Source organism: Acomys minous (assembly GCF_964271855.1).
Source record: "Acomys minous genome assembly, chromosome: 4".
NCBI lineage: Eukaryota > Metazoa > Chordata > Mammalia > Rodentia > Muridae > Acomys > Acomys minous.
In genome coordinates, this window is record NC_140486.1 from 80,579,470 (window position 1) to 80,591,969 (window position 12,500).

Here is a 12,500-nt window from a genome sequence, read left to right on the forward strand (position 1 = left end):
GGCTGCCGGGGTACTTGCCAGGGTACTTGCCTAATGAATTAAGAACACTGCTCATTTTCTAGCACGCGTTGTATTTGTGTATGTTTATATAAGCCACAATCATGATGATCACAAATTAGTTATTGTTTCACAGTCTGGAGCAGTATGAAATGGAAGATGATCTGTTTTACAAATGTCTGGCTGTGTTCCAAGAAAACGCTTAGAGAATTACAGCAGATGAATGATCTGGCTCATAATGGGAAGTGTTGCCGATCATCCCCACCACTTTCCTCTTTATCACGACAGGATGAAAACGAAATACCTACAATCTTCAAAACCATCAGCCTTGGGAGATTGCCATCTTGAGCTAATTAGCAGAACACACTTTTTTTTAATCGCATCAGATTGACAAAGCTGCAGTCAGGCCTTGCTTTTCATCCTAGTAATCTAGGGGGTTTGCAGAGAAGAAACCTGGACCCCGGTTAGAAAAGCCGTTTCACCTGCAAGGCTTAGATTTAGAATACATGCATCCTTCTGTAGAACTATCACAACTCTAGCTCAATTTTTAGGTGACACGTGGAGTTTGAGAAGCAAATAAATCCTGTAACAGCACACAGTACACAGTAGGACAACAACACCTAATGGGTCCGCTCCCCCTCAGTACACGAACTTGTTATAAGACCAAGTATGGGTTCTCAGATTTTATCTCTTTATTATTATTCTTTGAGATCATCAACAATTCAAATGGAAAATAATTCTGATCATTCCATCCACATTCATGGGCACATATATTTATAGCCATAAGAAAAATTAAAATGCATTTTTTAAAGTGTAGCCTGTTTGGCTAGGGTTAGAATTTTCCATGGAAGGTCAGTTATATTTGGCAAACTTTCATCCTCTGCTTGTCTAACTGTTGAGTTAATAGTCTCAATTGGTTGGAAAGCTAAATTAGTAGTTGAGGGTAGAAGCTGGCTTACCCCTCGTGGTGACTTACAGTTCCCAGGGGAGGTTTAATGCCCAGTAGCTTACAGAGGTGGCTTTATGTCAAATGCTATATAGAAATTACAGAACACAAGTTAAGCCACACTAAACTTAATTTACCACCTAACTCTATATACTCCTACTTTCTGTTTCATAATTGGGTAGGGCACAGTTTTTTGCCTTTTGCAGTATAATTGTGCATTGCATGATGATAATATGTGCTTTTTCTTAGTATTACCAGGAAATACCAGGAGAGCAGTGGGAATTCCCTGCTCCTTAGGAAAGTGTAGCCTCCAACCCACCATGCTGTTCAAAAGACCATCCACTTATCTAGCTACTGAGGCTATAAAGAGAATGTGGAACATACTTACTCGGGTTTAATCTCCCCTTAAAAGCATCTTGTCCCCAACATTCATGCATTGTCGGCTCATCTTCATGAACTGGTTGTTGAGACAGACTCAGTGGCTGTGGTTAAAAAAAACAAAAACAAAAACAAAAAAAAAAACAAAAAAAACTTTTGATTGTTCATCTTAGCCAGTGATAGGATGGAGTAATGTTCAATTTAAGATGGAAACATTTAAAAACTTATTTTCATTAATTTCTAACGCAGCATCCTGGTGAACATTATGTTAGAGCAAGCTTTGGGTACTGCCTTATGTTATCAATTTATGATAAATAACTGCTACCACTGTTCTAGTAGTACATACGTTATTTAAGTGCCATTAAATTTTTAAATTTTCAAAAATATTAGCATTTTCAAAATATACTTACTAACTTTTTTGGGAAGGAATACAATTCTGTTTTCTATAACAACAATTAAGTACAGGAATTTTCTGGGAACTGAAATGCAAAGATAAATAAGATAGAGTTGCTATGTTTTTAAGAGAGAGACAGCTAAAAAAAAAAACCCCCCCACTTAATAACATAGTTTCCAGCAAAGTCAAAAATATAGTTTGTTCCAAGGGCAGTGGAATACAGAAGATAAATTAGTTGTTTCTGCTTGGAAAGTCAGGAGGAAAAAACAGCATTAAGTGATTGGAGCTGAGCCTTGAAGGCTGATCAGGATCCTGCCTAACAGACAAGGAGACAAGACATTTCAGATAACAGCGAAAAGAACCCTCCCCCAATTCGCCTTTGCTCCCGTAGTATTCTGCTCTTGCTGCCCTCTCTTTAATGAAGTGATCTGCGATCCCATCTCTCCACTCTCCAGACATTTGGAAATTTTATTATCACATTAATTTTTGAAGATTTTGATGACAGCTAATGTTAGCCAAGATTAATTTCTAGTGTTGAACCCTGATGAACACTAGTTTTAGCACAAGCTCCAGGTACACTGCCTTATGCTATGAATATGTGAACAAGCACTTACTCATGCTAGACAAAACACCAAAACACTGAGAGACAGAGAGAGAGAGAGAGAGAGAGAGAGAGAGACAGAGAGAGAGAGAGAGAGAGAGAGAGAGAAGAAAATTCCACCTACATCTAGCTTAGTGAAACAATGAAGGCACCTACATCAACAGTGAAGAGCAGCCACACAACTGCTGAGCAGTTACACAGCCTCAGGGAGGAAATAAGCCACTTGCGTTTCCTGTTCTACTAATGTATTCCACAGGATACATTAATGGGTCTAATCTGTGCACTCCTGAAGGCACATAGTTGCTCTAATTGTAGTATCACAACCACCATACCATGGCCAGAAAACAGCATTCTATGTCTCATCTTTTCCTGTTATTCTTTCTGACCCTCTGCTGTGCTGTGTTCTTTCAGCCTTATTCGGGGTATGGGGTGGTAAGGAGGTCCCATTTAGAGTTGAAAATTCAGCAGCCATTTATTTCATTACTTTGACCAGTTAGGACTCTCCACAACTTAAAAGGATCAGTGATCAAAATCATAAGTATAAATGTTTACAATACACTATGACAGACGCACCAAATTAAGTCAGCAAAAGAGAGGGGTTTGGCTCCTCATTAAAACCTATAACCTTACCAGTAAAGCGGGTTTGTCCTGGTTTACAGCATCAGATATGAGTTCCTTAACCTGTGGGTTAAGTCCAGAGGGGAAGAAGATGGTTGAACGCACAACAGTTGGTCCACAACGGCACTACTAGTGGCATAACCTGCCCTGCCTGTTGGTTGTACAGCAGGCTGGGCCACATCCAAGCAGGACTGTTGGTCAAGCAGCAGCCAGAGTAGCATATCCCAGGAGTTCAAAAGCTACCCAGCAGGGAAGAAGCTTCCAGGTCAGCTCCAGATTGATTTTCCAGGTGTAACAACAAAAGCATGCCTTTAGCTATAGTCTCTTACTGACTGCAATATCGTGTGTTACATGTGGGGTCTCAGAGCTTGCCTCGCCAAAAAAACTCATTTGCCACTAGGGTTTTAATTCAGTTGTGTGCTAACCTAATTTATATACCTTAAAAATCCTGAAGATCTATCAGTACCTTTCTTACTGTGGGCTACACAAAGTGACTAACATCCCACACCAGTTTCACGCTCCATATTGAATTAGCTTTTTACCCGAAACTTCAGGAAATATTCTCATTACATACAATGATCTGAACAACAAACACCACTCTTTTTAAATATTTATTTATCATGTTTACAGTGCTCTGCCTGCATGTATGCCTACCGGCCAAAAGACACCAGATCTCATTACAGATGGTTGGGAGCCACCATGTGGTGGCTGGGAATTGAACTCAGTATCTCTCGGGAGGAGCAGCCAATGCTCTCAACCTCTGAGCCATCTCTCTAGATCCCCAAACACCATTCTCGCATTCCTGATTGTCTCAGAAGTGCCTGCTGCCCACCTGAAGTCTTTACCATTATGAGAACACCAAACACTGATAATCAAGGGTCAGCAATGGCTCATATGAGCCAGTCTATCGGGATTGATTTCCTTCAAATTAGCTCAGATCGTATAGCCTTTGTCTTAAGAGGGATGGGTAGTTACAGTCAGTTTCGCTGCTTCGGCAGCACGCAGACTGAACCCACCTACCCTGTGTCCCTAGATTCACTATCCAAACTATGAAAAGCTCTTTCATTTTTTGTGTGTGTGTAAAATCTTTTCCAGACACAAAAGTTCAGAAGCAAAACACTCTCTAACTACCATAGTTTCCTGTTGGCCCATTAATAAGACCCCGTCTACATGCTTAACTGTGGATTCTATCTTAAAGTGAAACCCGAAGTATATCGGCTGTCACATTCACCTTTTTCTCCTTCTTCTGTTTTTCTTACTGTTTGATTCTTCCAGTGGACTCTAAGGTTTTATGTCCCAAGAAAAACTGTTTAGCACATATCAAATTTAGATCATTTTCCCCTTCGATTCCCTAGCCATAAGAAATGGAAACCCAACATTTCCATCTCATTCTTCCTCTTTTTCCCTCCCTTTCCTGACGATTTTGAGATTGCTAGTCTTTTTCTGACTGTGATTCCTTCCTTACATGGACAAGTTCTTTCAGGGATGCAGCAATATGTCCTATTACCCACCGCAAAGACTTATTCCATCGCCTGCTTATGACCCTGCCACATACAGGGTGTTCTTATACCCAAGTGGTGGGCTCAAGTCATCAAGGAGGAATGACACTCCATACCTCATGAAAGAAGATAGTTACCCTGAAATTCTCTCCAAAAACCTTCCTGGTGCTCCTCACTAGCTTTATTTGCTTGTCTTATCCATAGCAGTGGCATTTCTGTTATTAGCACAGCAAGAAGGCATTGCAAAGCACACGGCAAGGGAGTATAGCCACGTTGAGATGGCCACCATGGAGATTCCATGGACAGATAGATGGTTTACCCTTACCCTTAGTTGCATATCTCATTGGCCATCACAGTCCCATGCCGAGCACATGGAGAAGGGTGGCTATGGTGAGGTGGCCTCGGCCATGGTTGGTCCACTGGGGTGGTTTGTCTTCACTTGTACTTCACATCACTAATGACAGGCCCCACGAGTGTTCCCTCAAACGTTGATTCTGTCTCATTTTTGCTGCAATAAACTTTTCACTCCGCAAAGGGTACCAATGACGGGCCAAAGGAATGAATCCACTCACATATCTTGATGAATCAAGGAGCTTATTGAGATTACATACTGTAGTAAGGGTCCGCAGTTACTTCAGGAACACAGCCAATTTATATATAGTGAAGACTCTCTCCTTCCCGTTGGCATGAGTTCATCATTTATTCATTCACAGGGAAGAGATTCTGAGTCTCTTGTGCTGCTGTCCCATCCCCACCATGAAAGAATGTTATTGAGGATTTTCTACAAGGGTTAATAATATTCCTAGTAAAATATTCCTTTGTAGCTCTTATTTCTGCTCTTATTTGGAACTAGGTTTAACGATTTCTACAGCTGGTTTTAGCTAGACCTAATTTCAAAATTAATCATATATAACTGTCCTTAATTAAAGGAAATCTATCATGCTATTTTCCTAAAATAATATATCTTAAAGATTAATATTTATGTTAATGTGCTCCTTTTCTCATTTATCTCAAACATACCAAGTACAAAGAAAAACAAATCTAGTATTAAAGTATTTTACCTAAATTAGAATATTTTTTTCATTCATGCCACAATAATCTTTATTGTTTTCATAAAGACAGAGGTGAAGAAAAACAAATTTTTGAGAAAACTGGACTTCTGCCTGCTTTAGAAATATTACATTCAGTAACCAACAAAGCAGAAATATTAACCACTGATTATGACCTTCCCTACTGTAGAAGGTCGAGTTGGTAGTATCCATGTTCTTCTTCTTTACCCTGATCAGGCAGATGTGGTAGCAATCTGTCCGTTAGGAATAATGATATCTACAGAATAATTAGCCTGAGTATCCAATTAGTCTGTGGATGGTTTTTGGTTTAAAAGAATTTAACCTTAATTTTTCTATTGCATTTTAGGAACTGAAGCCCCAGGCATGTATTTTTTGAAGTGTCATTTGCCTTAAGACTTAAGATGGTCTTAATACTAAATAAATAAATGGTAATAATCACAGTGATTTTTTAAATTTTTGAGACAGAGTTTTTCTATGTAATCTTGTCTATCCTGGAACTCACTCTGTAGACTAGGCTGACCTCGAACTTACAGAGATCCCTGCTTCTGCCTCTCAAGTACTGGGATTAAAAGTGTGCACCATCACCCCTGGCAATTACAATAATTTTTAAAGAATATATTGCATTAAATGTTCTATCAAAAGTTAAAATTTCACCATTCAATATAAGAGATGTAGATTAATATTGAATAATATCCCAAATTTAGATAAACTATAATCAGCTTATTATGTACATACTTTCTCTAAGTAAAGATAGATTAACATTTTAATTATCTTTGCTTCTTTGTTATATCCTGACAATATTATTAATAATTAACTGCTACAAAATTAGTTTTTTCAGTAGATATTTATTAAGAAAGATCAATTATATCTTAAGACTCCAACAGCATCTCATGGGCTTATGTTACTTGTTTTTCTATTACTATGATAGTGGATTATTTTTTGCTTGTAAATTAGGAAGAAAAAGTAAAAATATTCCAATGTAAAAGTTACTTAGAAAATATATTACTTAAATAGAAGATATGATTTTTTGTTTTACATTTTTCTAAAATCAAAACAAATTTGATTTTCTGACTAAAAGCATATGTCCAAATAGTATCCCTCTCCCAATGAAAAAATTTCTCAGAGTAAAAGTACAATATAATTGATTTCACAACTCTAAGTGCTAAGTGTTCTTGTCATCAATGACTCACTCATCTTTTTAAAATACATCTCTATTTTTAAATGTAATCAAAGATAAGTATTGTATCAGTAAATTAATGTTTCATGATATAATAGACTAATTGAAAGCATTTTTCTTTTGCTTCCCATGTCAATCAAAGATGTCAAGATAAATGTAACATACATAGGTAAGTAGATAAGGCAGACAATGGGTAGAATTCCATCAGAATAAAATTAATGATAATTGAGACAAAAATAACAATACATTAAAATCAGAAGTGAATGCAGCTATTCTAAAAGTCTTACAATTGACATAATTTCAATATGTTGTTGACTATAACATCTACATATTGTATACATAAATATATGTGTATGTATATATAAATAAATGTTTTTCTTGATTAATTACCTAATTATATGCATGAATATATAGAATATTGTCAATTATTACTTTATTCTACATTCATTAAAAACTTAGTGTTTCCATCTCTTATCAAAACAAAGTAATTATAAAAATTATTATTGGGAGTTTTCAGGGTGGATCAGAAGATAAAGAAACTCCAATTCATGCCTGGAAGCCTGACTTTGATACCTGAGGCACACCTAAAGGTAGAAGAGAACTGAATCTGTAGACCTGTGCTCTGCCTACCACGTACACTCGTCCACACACACATGACTAGTAACAATAATAAAGACTCACATGGCTGACTTCCAGAAGTTAAAATTCTGTTTCTTAACTTCTATATTTAATTTTTTATTAATATTTTATTTTAAGAACTTGTAAATTTTAACTTTTTAAAAAGTTACGTGATCTCATTTTGTTTGCATGCTTTTTACAGGTATGTATGTGCCCCAATTATGTGCCCAGAGCGTTTGGAGGCCAGAAGGGGCCATTTCACCCCTGAAACTACAGCTAGAGATAGTTGTGAGCATCTACATAAGTGATGGGTATTGAACCCACGTCTTGATAAGTAAACAATGCTTTCCACCATGGAGCCACTTCTCCAGCCCAATGAACTTGTAAATAAAAAATATCACACATTGAAATGATCCAGATCTGAAGTCTATATGCAATGAATTTTTGTGGAGTTGGAATAGTCGTTGTGAAGTTATGGGCCTTCGTATTTAATTTGGCACGTTCACTATCAAATGTATTGTTATTCTTGATCCAGAACCAAAAAATGAAGAATCCCTACATGAGTTAAAAACATAATAACAATTAGCTTTATATTCTCTCTCATTACTCAAGTGTCCATTACTTTCATTCAGACTTTCTTCATCAGTTAATATTTGTTATTTGTTGTTCTCCTTTATACATTATATTATAATGCATTATTATTTCACACACACACACACACACACACACACACACACACACACACACACACAGTGGGAGGGCTAGAAGCTTGTAACTACCTATGAAGGACAGCATGAAGATTTTTCTTTCTGAGACTGTGTGACTTTGTTTAATATTATGCATTATCAGTCCATCTGTTTTTCTGAGAATTTTTTCAGTTCATCTTTTGAAATATGAATGCTATTCCACCTCATATATGTATCAAATTTTCATTATTCATTCATCTGTCAATAGACAACAAGGCTAGTTTCATTTCGTTGCTATAGTGAATGAAGCTGCAATAAGCACGGATGTGTGAGTATATCTATGGAAGGATACTTGTCTATACAATCTTATAAGGTTGTGATCTTCATACACTTGCCTTGCCCCCACATTCCTATATTGAGATCTTCCACCACTGAGATAGCAGGAAAATTAGGGCCCTTAAAGAGCTGATTAAATAATGAGAGCAGAGCGAGAGTAATGATTTTACTAAGAGCTCTGGGATTAGTGAGCACTTCCATCGTGTTGATCATATGGCCAGTCACTGTTCATAAGACACTAGATCTGCCTGGCCTTGATCTTGAAATTCAAAGACTCCAAACTGTGACAGCTAAAGGTTTGTTGTCTATAAACTGCTTAGTCTGTGACAATTTAGAGACGTTGAGAAGGAAGTTACATCCGCACATGAGAACTCTAGACTATTTAAGCATTATGAAAGGTAATAAACAAGCCTACCAAAATAAGCAATACAGAAAAAGGAAAAATATTTTCACATAAGAGAAAATAGAAAATTGTATAAGCATGACCAAGGGCACACATTTTAAAGAACCATTTGAAGATATGAACCGTGAATAATGTATTAGATGTAGTCCAGAATTTTGGGGTGCTTTGGCCAACAGAAGATAAAAACTGAGAGAATAGCCACATCTCTCTGAAACAACTCACGGGTAGACTATCTTTGCTCAAAATGTAACATATCAAAAACTAAGGTTTTCTTTCTTCTCCCAAGCAAGAAAGCTCTCCTGGTTCCCCTGTTGCTATTTAGCCCACTATTCTACCCAGCTCCCGAGGTTTGCTGGCTGGAGGTTATTACCATCAGCTGTGGTTAATTATATTGAAAGCTCCTAAGGGAGCAGTATATTTCTTTTGCGCCTCCTACACATGACAACAGCATATTGCTCATGCTTTATAAATGTCCCTATAATTGATAACAAGTTATCTCCCACTGAGCCATGATGAACAAATACTCCAGACTAGAGCACCTTTATTTTCTTTTTTTCTTTTTTTTTTCTTTTTTTTTTTGTTTTGTTTTGTTTTGTTTTGTTGGGGGGTTGTTTTTGTTTTTAGAGATAGGGTTTCTCTATTTAGCCTTGGCTATCCTGGACTCACTTTGTAGACCTGGCTGGCCTTGAACACACAGTGATTCACCACCTCTTCCTCCCAAGTGCTGGGATTAAAGGTATGCGCCACCACACCCAACTTAGAGCACCTTTTAATGGTTGCCTATAGTATCAATATTGAGAGATCCATCCTTAGAAGCCTGTTTAGAATTTAACAAGACTAAGTTGTGTCTTACCCAAGGTTTTCTACAGAGCCACTTTTGAGTTGTCAAGTTTGGCTCATATTTCTGTTAGTGTCCGATGCCACAGATGATCCTGCATTTTAGATTGGGCCTGAAGAGAAAACTAGGCACTGATAGTTCATTATTTATTGTGTGTGCTAAATGCTTACTTCTCAGCACTGAAATGTTCTTTTCCCACAAAAAAAAAAGATAATCTTTTAGTTACTCTGTTTTCTTTGTCCTCTATGTTAGTGTCAGCTCAAAATGAATGAGAGAGCTCAGAGAGAAAACAAGCCATGCATTGCTATTGTTGAAATGGAAATGCAGCTGTTTCACACCTGTAGCTAACTAGCATCTTATTCTCTGCTGAGACCCTAATAATCTTGTGGATGTGTAGCTTTGATCCTCTGGGCAAGAACTATGCAAACATGAGCACTGCTCTGAAGAAACAGTTTTATTTTATGTATTTTTTTTCATGAGACATTACACTGAATATATCATATGAGTTCTTTGGATTGATGAGGTGGCTCAGCAGATAAAAGTGCTCAACACTCAAGCCTGGAAACCTGAGTTCGATACCCAGAATCTACACAGAGATAGAAGATGAGAACCAAACTCATGAAGGTCGTCCTCTGACCTCATCACACACTCCATGTCACAACGATCTCCCGCAAAAATAGTAATTATCACCTTAAAAGGATCACTTCCCCATTCTTCCATGGCTTGTATGATCAGGAACAAATATTTATAATTTGTAGTCATCGGTTGTTATTCTGTTTTGCTACAATGGATAATGTAAAATTACGCATTACTTCGGTAATAATAAGTCACTCTAACTAAACGATGCATCTTAGAGTTATTGCATTTCTCAAATAAAAAAAAAAAAACTGAAGCTTTTGCCAAACAAATCAGGGGGTAGCAAGATTTTTCAGTGTTAAGAGTGTTCATTGTTCTTTCAGGAGAACCGTGGTCAGTTTCCAGCCGCCATGTTGGGCTGCTCACAAGCATCTCTAAATCTAGCCCCCTTCAGGTGAGGTTGTAGCCTATTCTGACTTTGGTGGGTACCCACACTGATGTGCACATACCACATACGCATGCACATATTTGAAAATAAAATAATCTGTTTTTCTTTCTATTTATTTATTTGTTCATTCATTTTACACTCTGTTGGTAACCTATCCCTCCTCACCTCCCAGTCCCATCCTCCCTCCCTTTCTCTCTTTTCCCCCTCCCTTATTCCTTAGAAAAGAGGATTTCCCCCCTACTCACCCACCCCAGTTCACCAAGTCACATCATGACTGAGCATGTCCTCTTCTGCTGTGGCCTGGCAAGGCAGTCCCACCAGGGGAAAGTAATCAAAAAGCTGGCAAGAGAGTCCATGCCAGAGAGAGCAGCTGCTTCCCTCAATAGAGGACCCACATGAACCCTGAGCTACCCGTGGGGTACATCTTTATATAAGTCATAGGTCCAGTCCATGCAAGGTCCTTCATTGGTACTTCAGTATCAGCAGGTCCCTCTTGGTCCTGATCAGTTAGTTCTGTTGCTCTTGTGAAGTTTCTGTCACATCTAGGTCCTTTTCTCCTTCCCTTCACCCCCCCCCATTTTACATTTGACTCCCCATGCTTCGTCCAATGTTTGGCTTTGAACCTCAGCATCTGTTTCAAGGCACTGTTGGGTGGAGCCTCTCAGGGGACAACTCTGTTAGGTTCCTGTCTGCAAGTATTGTAGAATATCCTAAAAAGTATCGGGGATTGGTTCTCTCCCATTGCGTGTGTCTTGGGTTGGGCCAGACATTGATAGGGAATTCCCTCAGTCTCCACTCTATCTGCTCTTTTTCTCTGCACATTTTGGAGGCAGGATGAATTTTGAGTTGAAGTTTTTGTGGGTGGGTTGATGTTCCCCTCCCTCTACAAGACTTGTCTGGTTAGAGGGTGTCCTCTTCAGGCTCTATGACCCCTACTACTAAAAGTCTCTGCTAATTTAATTCTTTCTCTATTTAGTTTCTGCCTCAATGATATTTTCATTGATGAAAGTGGGTTGTTGAAGTCTCCCTCTATTAATGAGTGGGGTTCAATGTGTGATTTAGGCTTTAGTACTGTTTCTTTATTAATGTGCAGGCCCTTGCATTTGGGGAATATTTGTACAGAATGGACATAGCATCTTGGTGTATTTTTCCTCTGATGAGGATGAAGTGTCCTTCCACATCTCTTTTTATTAGTTTTGGTTGAAAGTCTATTTTATTAGATACTAAAATGGCTACTCCAGCATGCTTCTTTTGTCCATTTGCTTGAAAAACGTTTTCCCAGCTCCTTACTCTGAGATAATATCTATCTTTATTGCTGAGGCATGTTTCTTGTATGCGGCAGAATGATGGGTCCTGTTTTTGCATCCATTCTTTTCTTCTATGTCTTTTTACTGGGGAATTGAGGCCATTGATATTGAGAGATACTAATGACCAGTGGTTGTTAATTCCTGTTATTTTGGTATTGGTGATGAGAGAGAGGGAGGGAGGGAGAGAGAGAGAGAGACAGAGAGAGAGAGAGAGAGAGAGAGAGAGAGAGAGAGAGAGAGACAGAGACAGAGAGAGACAGAGAGAGACAGAGAGAGAGAGAGAGAGAGAGAGAGAGAGACAGAGAGACAGAGAGACAGAGAGACAGAGAGACAGAGAGACAGAGAGACAGAGAGAGGAGAGTGTGTGTGTGTTCCCTTTCTTTTGGTTTTGCAGATGTGGGGTTATTTATTTTCTGTGTTTTCCTGGGTATAGTTAGCATCTTTGGATTGGAGTTTTCTTTCTAATATCTTTTCTAGGGATGGATTTGTGGATAGGTGTTGTTTAAACTTGGTTTTGTCATAGAATATCTTGTTTTGTCCACCAATGGTGATTGAAAGTTTTTGGTGGGTATAGTAGACAGGGCTGATATCAATGATCTCCTAGTGTC

At 38.2% G+C, this 12,500-nt stretch overlaps 1 pseudogene across 1 annotated transcript in view; it reads right to left on the reverse strand.

The window, feature by feature from the left end:
* Window positions 1-1,385: 1,385 nt before the first annotated feature.
* LOC311596214 (serine/threonine-protein phosphatase 2B catalytic subunit beta isoform-like) overlaps window positions 1,386-12,500 on the reverse strand; it is a 245,335-nt pseudogene continuing 234,220 nt past the window's right edge. The window contains exon 4 of the transcript XR_014783619.1: window positions 1,386-1,425. The product of XR_014783619.1 is annotated as a serine/threonine-protein phosphatase 2B catalytic subunit beta isoform-like (transcript). The remainder of the gene's footprint in view (window positions 1,426-12,500) is intronic.